Below are 6,550 nucleotides of genomic sequence, written 5' to 3'. Positions count from 1 at the left end.
TTGTACGACAATGACTAATTACAATTTTTCAATTACCACTCAAACGTTTGAGTGGTAATTGAAAAATTGTATACCTCACTGTTCCCACAGAACATTGCCAATATGTCGAGCGAGTACAGGAGAGTTCTACGGCTGAGCAATTTTGCTAGAGAGATCCTTCTATTTTCAGGTATCCCCATTTCAGCCAACACAATGTTATTAATGGACGGCCATTTCCCTCTTGCTCCCATTGGAAATCCAAAGAACTTGATCTCAGTGGAATTGGATAGATTCTGAATCTGCCTATTGAGTACTGAGTAGTACTGTACTTTCTCTTTGGCAGCATTTTCCAGGGTGTCGGCAGCACATTCAAATCTTACTGTGACATCTATGACCAGAGATCTTGTTGATTTTGTGAATGTAAGGTCTGGCTTCCTCAGTTCTCCTTCTGTATTCCTTAGGTTAGCCTCCTTATACACTTTCCATCCCAAGGCTGATGCTTCATCTGCTAGTATGTTGCAGATCTTGTTGTGGTGGGCGATCCTGGCCCCCTGGACAGATGGACATTGCCCCAGGATATGCGAGCAAGATTCCAGTCTTGCTGAACATTTCCTACAAGATGACTGTGCGCCCACCCGGCCTCTGTTCAAGGATTCCCTGGTAGGGTACACATTAGCTCTGAGTTGCATTGCGGCTATGAAATGTTTTTGTTGGACTCCGTGTTGATTCCGTAACCAGTTGTTGCTAATGGGGTCGTTCCAGAACAGTTGTATACCCATACCTTGCACCGGGAGTCCGCACCATGTCAGGAATTCGTCCTGTCTCCATCAAGTGGGCAAAAGATATTTGGGCTTTTGTGCGGTTGTTCCTTGCACCCCGTCACCTCCAAGGGGTTCAGCCAACCTTGTTGGGTTTCGCAGGTTTGGGGTACTTTCAACTGCCCCCCTGCTCCTGTCCACAACTTCTGCAGTTTCTCTTGGGCCTCTTCTGTCGTTGCCAAGCTGCGGATCACCCTGTCGCTGGAGTCGGCAATTCGCTGCAACCTTCTGTATTGAAGGTATTAAGCTCGCCAATGTTAAAACACCCAACCCTCCATCTCTAATCCTCGAGTATATAATACCATCACATATGGATGTCGGAAGATGCAACCATTTCTTTACTCCTGCCCTGATAAGCATATCAACAGCTTTCAGGCTATTGGCCTTGCAGTCAGTGTGGTCAGCGAGGTATATGAGACGGGGAATGGTATACGTTCTAAGTATGACGAGCTTCTGAGATGGTTTCAGCGGTGCCTGGTCTATCCTCCCCATCCACTCCTGTAGCTGATGTATCATATCGGCCTTTACAATGCCGACCCAAGGATCAATCTTTGTGCCCAGATAATGTTCAGATTCGCCTGGTGTGATCATGTTCAACTCATTCCCCACGATATTCCATGGTCTACAGTTGTTCATTGTATACAAATAGTGTGTAGGTGTTATGAGGAACCCATAGCACTTCTTGGCTTGTGCGACCAGTCCGGAAAGACTACAGAAGGACTCCAGGATAACCAGGTTTTTCTCCATTCCATCCCATGACTCACTCACCAGGATCAGATCATCCGCAAATGCCAGTGTTACCAATCTGTTCCCATTGATTGTATATCCTTGGCCCATTGATTCAAGGGCATTGATCAACAGATCCATTGCCAAATTGAACAGTAGCGGTGACATCGGATCCCCTTACTTCACGCCGATCTTCATCTCAATTGGCAGAGACTTATTCCCTTCCAGTTCAATCGAAGTGGTGCATTTCTGATAAGAGCTCTTGATGATCCTGATGACGTTTTCATCCACCTTCTCAGCCTCAGGACCATTGAACCGATTGTAATCAGTCTCCAACTGCCAAAAGTCATAGTTACTCCCGTCGTTTACCCACGCTTCATTGAATTTCTTCACTTTGACATTCAGAGCACTGGGCAGAAATCACATCGCGTCAACACCCACCACAGGCCTTCGCGATGCTTTGATTTAATTAAACAGTCGGATTCCCCTGGTCAGCACCAGTTCTAAGTTAGCTGCTAGGCACCGGCCGAGGCAACACGCTGGCTCTTGACGGAGCCGACGCAAGCCGCAGCTGGGGCAATCCACAGGAAGGGCCCGGCGCGAGTCCAAAGTCGCGAGAAAGAGAGAGAGAGAGACAATGAGAGAGAGAGAATGAGAGAGAGAGAGAATGATTGAGAGAGAGAATGAGAGAGAAAGAGAATGAGAGAGAGAGAATGAGAGAGAGTAAGAGAGAGAGAGAACGAGAGAGCGCAAGAGCCTCTCCCTTTTTCTGGGTTGTATTTTTTCCCGCTCTTTTTTTTTTTGTTCCAAATAAGGCAGGCAGGCCAGTGTACCCAGAAGGCCTTGCGCTCGTGGGAGGAGGAGGATGAGCGCAGCGGTAAAGCAGAAACGCAGCTGTTTAGTGGTGCAAGGAGCCCTCACTTTCAAGGCGGCAGCAGCAGCAGCAGCAAAGCGCCCCTTTGCCGGGACCGAACGGCACTTGTGTTTTGGGAAGAGTTCCCTGTTTTGTTTTGTTTTGTTTGGCCTTGCCGCCGGGTAGAGGAGAAGGCCTTTGGGCCGGCCGGAAGAGCTGGTCTCCAAGTTAAGCCACACTCTGGCTTCTCTTCAGTTCGAATAAATCTTTCGCCTTTTACTAAAGATTTCCGTGGAGAGGAGCATTTATGAGTTCAATGCAATTTGAACCTTGCCCCTTGGGGTGGGGCTCGACATGGGTTTAAAAGCAGTATGAGCACAGCGGCACAGGAGGCGTCACAGCCACGATTCTTCCTGCATGGTCTCGGTGCCAAGCAGCGCCCCCTACTCCGCCAGGGAAGGACACCGTTCACCTGGGGAGGGGGTCCCTCTTGCGAGGCGACCATCTCCTCAGGGACTAAAGTAATAGTTCCTTCAACTGCCCAGATTTGCTGCTTACGTTGTCTCTTTTCCGCAGAGAGAGACAACACGGACGTCCAGAGGCTTCTCCCACCCCAATCGGAGTAGCCAGCTGAACAATGGCGTTCCGGCCAACCCAGGAGACCAGGAGGCACAATGCGGTGCGCTTCACAAGAAACCAGCAAGAGGAAACGGAACCAGGACTGACGAGACTGGAGTTCAGCCGGACCATTCTTCAGAGGGGTATGGGTTTTTTCCCCTTCTGACTTGAATTGTTTGGTGAAATTGCCAGGGAAGTGTTTGAGGTCAGTTTTAGGAACCCCCAAAAATTACAAGAAATGTGGTCCTTTTGGGGGGAGAATAAATATCTCGCTCTATACAAAGAATTTTGTGTGGATGCACTGACAGACAGAGAAATGAAAGTTGTTACTGTCCAATTTTTCAATGAGGCTGTTAGCGACTATGACATTACAACATGGCTTAACCGCTATGGGAGGGTGTCATCAGAAGGGAGGAAAATTACTGACAAAGATGGGGTTTGGACAGGAGCCAGAAAGTGGCTGGTACACCTCAATATTGATCCATCGGGCATTGGAGGCGTCCGCCACATTCCAAACTCCATAGTGTTAGGGCCCAACAGAGGGCTGGTATTCTATAATGGGATGCCAAAACTCTGCAGGAAATGTGGGGAATTAGGACACCTGGTGGCCGCATGTACTGTAGTCAAGTGCAGGAACTGCGGCGCCCCCCACGAGACCAGCCACTGCAGAGAAGAGAGGCAGTGCAATTTGTGTAAAGAAGGGGCACCTGTTTAAGGACTGCCCCTCTTCCTATGCCAACATGGCCAGAGCCAGCAAGGCAGATACCAACAAGCCTAGGCCTGAGCAGGAAGAGGGAGCAAGTAACAAAGATCAGTCCACATCACCACCAACAGCATCCAAAACCCAGACTCCAGCACCACCATCATCACCAGCACCCTCCTCTCCCCCCCGCCCCCGAGACATGTCCTGTTTTACGAGGACCCCTTCCCCCAGCCCAGAGAGAGAGTACAACAGCTACTCCACTAGCTCCTCCAGTAGCTCCTCTGATACAGAACACAAGGCAGGGAGGGAGCCCGGACCCAGCAGCGGCCCCCACCTGAGTAGGGCCCTCTCAGCGCCAGCACTCCCCCTCGGCTCTCGTTATGACGCCATAAGGACTGAGTCCGTGGGGGAGGAAAGCGAAAGCGACAGTGAAAGTGAGAGTGAGAAGGAGGGGAAGGGAGTGAAGAACCAGCCGAGGGTGGGGAAAAGAAAGGGTAGAGACGAGGGGGGGAAAAGAAAGAAGATAAAGACCAAAGACAGCAAGTTGCAGGTGGCCCCCATAGATCCAAAACCAGCTAATGTCCACACAAAGTCCCCAGTCTTGCCCTCGCAGGCAGAGACGGAGGCGAGTGGGATGGCTACACTGCCGCCTAGTGGGCAGGTAGCAGCCAGCCAGGGCATCCCCAGCCAGCCTTCCCAGTCATTAACACAAACCCTAGCACACCTTGCAGAAGAGGTGTTCACTAATGCCCAAGGGAGAGGTCAGGGTCAACACCTCCCCTGATCAGCAGTACCTTGGTAGCAATGACCCTCTTCAAGCGAAGGGCCTCCCTTCAAAGCATCCTTGACCCCCTCCCTTGTATGGGCAAAACCAGGGGCCCCCTAGAGGTCCTCCTAGATACAGCACTGGAGAACATGGGAATACCCCTGGACGCGGTAAGCCAGAAGTCGGCTAACAGCTCCAATTCAACAGACGGTAACAGCCAAAGAAGGCTGTCTGTCATAACCCCCCCCCGAGGACAAAGCTGATCCACACGTTCCGAGGGGCCCTGAGCAAGTTCCACCAGACTTACCTTGTGGGGAGTTGAATAGCCCAAACAACTCCACGTACTGTGAATACAAAGACGGTGCCTTCTTGATCGAGGCAGCAGTGAGTACCTTCTCAGGGGTGATGGGAGTTGCAAATAAGCCCAAGCCCCCTCGAAGCAAGCGTAGAGCTAAGAGTAGGAAGAGTGTCCCGACCTCCCAATCATAGTCGCTATGGGGTGGACGCAGCGACTCCTTTTCTTGTTAGCTACCCTGATGACCCTGATATGTGTGTCTGTTAATGTCAGGAGCATCAGGGAGACACAAAAAAGATTTGATGTACTAAACTATCTAGCTAACTTGAAAGCAGATATCATCTTTCTGCAGGAGTGTGGTATTTCGTCGAGCCCTGATTATAGGGACCTGAAGGAGAGTGGGACCCTGGGGGACTCCTTCTGGTCGGGCTCCAACATAGCCAGAGCCGACGGAGTAGGTATCCTGTTTAAAAACCCATTTATTACCTCCCGCAGCAGCAGGGAGGTAGAACCTGGTAGAATTCTGAGCGTGGACGTGACATACAACTACACTCCCCTCAGACTGGTCAATGTCTACGCACCCACTAACCAAAACGAAAGAGTTCAATTTTTTCCACAGCTGCGTCCACTCCTGCTGGGGAACCTACCCGTCATCGTGTCGGGTGACTTCAATTGTGCTCTAAGGGACGTAGACCGGAGCAGGCCACGCAACGACCGCTCTAGTAGATAGTAGTAGTAATATCTGATTTCTCCCTGTGTGATGCAGGTAAGGACCTGGTGCCTCCCTTTACCTGGGTGAGCTCATCTGGGACCTCCTTCTCCCGTATAGATCTCGTCCTGCATACCAGCTCCCTTACGAAGACGGCAGTAGACACCCAGGCCGTCTTCTTCTCTGACCATAGGCTCCTGCAGGTAACATTGCAGGTCCCTCAGACCTCCCAGATGGGGTCAGGGGTCTGGAAATTAAACACCTCCTTACTCGACGACCCCTCCATAGCTGCAGCCTATAAGAGCAGGCTTGTTGAGTGGACCACTTTGCGTGACCTATTCAACTCCCCTATAGAGTGGTGGGAGATGGTCAAAATGAGAACTAAGGGTTATTTCATAGCAGCAGGCAAGAGGAAAGCAAAAGAAAGGAGGGCCAAATATAAACACCTGAATGCTGCCCTCCAGCGTCTGAGCCTGCTTCAGCTTCGGGGGTTCCCTGTAAGCGACGAGATAGCCCAGACCAAGCTAGATCTTTCAGTGCTTTGTAGGGAGGAACAACGAAAGGTCATGCACAATGCAAAAGTGCAAAAAATGGAGGAAGACGAAAAGTGTACCCGCTTCTTCTTCCAGAAAACGAGGGAGAAGCGGCACTTGATGTCCTCCATGCTCGACAGCAGTGGGAGGATAGTAGAGGATAGTGAGGGAGTGAAAAAAGTGGTAGAGAACTTCTATAGGGACTGTGGTAAGGATGACTGGTGCAGTGCAAAAAGAGTATAATGTCCAGGCTGCCGTTTCCCAATAATAACAATATTTATTACAATCCAAAAGAAAGTTAAAAAAGTAATACAAAAACGAAATAATAATAAGCCCCTCTACCAATCGATGGTATTGGGGCAAAATAACAAAAAGGTTAAAAGTGGCCGTTAGCCACAATCCTCCGTGCACGAAAACTGTGCTCTTTTCCTCCGGGGATCGTGGTGCGTGCGCTGTGCGGTGTTGTGCCGAGTGGTGAGGGGCGTGCTCTGGGGTGAATGCTGGCTCTAATCGGGAGGGAGATTTACAGCATCGATCCTTTCTCTCTCTA

The 6,550-nt window shown here is 50.4% G+C and overlaps 1 non-coding gene across 1 annotated transcript; it reads left to right on the top strand.

The window, feature by feature from the left end:
• Positions 1 to 2,611: 2,611 nt before the first annotated feature.
• On the top strand, positions 2,612 to 2,722 carry LOC131725484 (U5 spliceosomal RNA). Its single transcript, XR_009320666.1, has one exon. It is a non-coding gene; the product is annotated as a U5 spliceosomal RNA (small nuclear RNA).
• The last annotated feature ends 3,828 nt before the right edge of the window (positions 2,723 to 6,550 follow it).

Source organism: Acipenser ruthenus, unplaced genomic scaffold, assembly GCF_902713425.1.
Source record: "Acipenser ruthenus unplaced genomic scaffold, fAciRut3.2 maternal haplotype, whole genome shotgun sequence".
In the NCBI taxonomy this organism is placed as follows: Eukaryota; Metazoa; Chordata; class Actinopteri; order Acipenseriformes; family Acipenseridae; genus Acipenser; species Acipenser ruthenus.
This window is presented reverse-complemented; position numbering and strand designations above follow the sequence as displayed.